Genomic DNA, 2,925 nt, shown 5'->3' on the forward strand with positions numbered 1-2,925 from the left:
GTGGTCTGTTGGTGAGGTAGTCGATGGTCCATGCTGTCAGCTGCCTGTCCACTCTGGACAGCTGCCTATCCATGATGTGATTTTAGTGTGGGTTTATTGCATTTTGAAGCTCAACTACCGCATAGCGGTAACATAATGACCCCTGCACGCACACATGCACCAGAACTCAGAAGTCTTTTCCTAATAAATGTCATGCTACTAGGTGCATCCCAAAATTGTAGTGGTTTGGGTGGGGGTCTTTTTTATTTGGGGTGGGGGGCACTGATTGGTGGGCCTGATGGATAGAGCTTCATCAGAGCTAAAGAACAAAAGAAATCTGAAACTCCTATGTTGAACAGTTCCTGAGTTATAAGCATTTTTGCATGTCCAGACACCCCTTTTTCAGATAAATTGGGGGTCAGGGCCGGGTGGGGGTGGGGGGGCACTGCTAAACAACAACAACAACAAAAAAAAAGTCTGAAGCTCCTATGTTTAATAGTTTTCTTATAAATTTAAACTTAGGAGTAAGCTTCAGTTGAGCAATGGATGCTTTTCTGAAAAAAAAATCGAATTAAACAGACCTATCAGAAGGTAATTTACTAACAACCCATTTTTTATTTGTCAACATGTATGAAACCATAACCAATTACTTCAAATTCTGTTCTGCCTTTTGGTTTTGGTTCCATCTGAAGGCACCACTGGAAAAGGAAGGTTTACATGTGTGTATCAGAGGGACAGCTCAGTTTGAAGAGAAGACAGAAGTTGTTTGGCTCCTTTAGACGAGTTGCTCCTTTCCACTGTGGCTCACAACCTCTTGTACACTCAGGGAGATCAGATTATAATGAAAATATTGGGTTTTATAAAATCTACTGAATCTGGTTGCATTGTGGTATAACTGAACTGACTGAATCTGGMCCTGATGGATTGAGGTCACCAGCAACAATCCCAAGACACGAGAACAGGACACATTACTGTTTTTTGCTGAACAAAACMGATCAAACAAGATAACAAAGACAGACCTTTTTTTTCTTCAAATCATTTTATAGTGACAATTTTTCAAACATGTACAGAACCCATTGTTACCCATGACTTAGAAACTCAAACTCATTCAACAGTTGGTTTAAAAAAACTGCAGTGATCTGTCATGGTCTGTGTCTATTCTGCATTGGTTTTTCCAGTGTTTCCCTRTGTATCTCTCCCCTGCTGTCTGTCATTCCTCCAGCCCCRCCMACGCTCACCTGTTTCCCTTTGTGTCTCCTCCAGGTGTTTCTCATAGTCCCTCATTAGTTTGCCTTTATATTCTGTGTCCTGYCCTCAGGGTTTGTCAGATCATTGTGCTGTTTCCTGCCAGTGTGGTGTGATCCTCCCTTGTCCATAATCGTGAGTTTTATTAAGGTGCTTCATCAGCCTTCCTTGGTTCAATAAAGCCTTTGTTTTTTGTACTCTGGATTTTGCCTGTGTCCTGGGTCGATCTCTGCCTGACACCTTRCATGATCATCAACACAAAAAAGGGACRGAGATGAACTTCTTGTTAATGTCACATATACAGCAGTGTGTCCAAGTAATGCTGTTGCGAGATTTGAAATCTCAAGTTTCTTTGAAGCCTCATTCACAGGAATGAGGGCACTGTTCTTGTTTCCAACCCTCATCAGAGGTCACGAGATCTGGATCATAACCAAAAGAAACAAGACCCTGGATACAAGCAGCTGAAATGAGGAACAAGTTCTGGCCTGGGAGGTCCCTCAGGAGGAGCCGAAGAGTGCTGCTGGGGAGAGAGATGTCTGGGTTTCCCTGCCGGTAAGGTTAGGGTCTCCACATGCCGACCAAGGATTCTAGATTCTTTCAGTTTCCTGATTAAACAGAAGTAAATCGATTTATTACATTAAAAAATGCACTTTGACTTCASAGGGAGAAAAATTTGTGATGTTCTGAACAAAGTTATATCAGGATAATCGGTGCTTCTACTTTTCTGACCTTTAGTCTAAAAAAAGCTTTTTAGCCATTTAAAAAAAAATACATTGATATTACACTAGGATTCATGGACCACCAATCTGTTCTCATTGAAGTGAACAAAGATACAAGACAAGCACTTGGTGGTCCATTTGGCCTCTGAAGTTTGCTCTTGAACTTTGAAACATTTGTTTAGACTACATTTTCATTCATGTTCTTTTTAAACAACAGATTTTTACAGAGTAAGGACACTTACCTTTGTTGGGGAAAAAGATTTTTCTCCCAGCTCATTGAAAGGAGACGTCAGCAGACTTCTGCCTAAAAGTGTAGAAAATATTAGCAAACTGAAATAGTCAACTCAACTTACAGTGAGTATTATAAATGTATTATGCAAAGGAGATGATGCTGGTTCTTCCATCCTTATAACACAGCAATTTAGAACAAGTTATTGAGCTTACACGTCGTTCGATACAAATGCCAAGGTTGCTATGGAATTTGGCATTGATCAAATTCAACAASCTCAAAAAGCAGATTGAAAAATCTTAAAAGTTTAACAAATCAGTTTATAGCAAATATATCGGGTCTGCATAATRGCGTAAATAGACTGTTTGAAATTGTTCAATTCCAAGGGTGTTTCCATAAAGGGTGCATTTGTATTAATCAGAATCTGGATAAATCAGAATCAGAATACTTTAATGATCTCCAAGGGGAAATTGCAATAATTACAGCTGCTTAAGACATGTGAGCTCAGCCGCTTCGCACATTTGTAACAACGAAATGGTCTATTGTAACATTTGATTATAAGTGAGAGCTCAGTTCGGTTTGTCTGAGAGTTCTCATTGTGTTGAATCAAACAAGACTCTTGCCTTGTTTCTTCCATAACTCAGTCCTAATACCCTTGATGTATGACAAATTGAAATTATTGTTAYCATTAAGGCATTTTTTCATTGCTATAAATCTACTGCTATTCCTGGAAGTTTTGGGGAAAACCCCATA

The sequence above is a fragment of the Austrofundulus limnaeus genome, unplaced genomic scaffold (assembly GCF_001266775.1).
Source record: "Austrofundulus limnaeus strain Quisiro unplaced genomic scaffold, Austrofundulus_limnaeus-1.0 Scaffold0, whole genome shotgun sequence".
NCBI classification, from domain to species: Eukaryota; Metazoa; Chordata; class Actinopteri; order Cyprinodontiformes; family Rivulidae; genus Austrofundulus; species Austrofundulus limnaeus.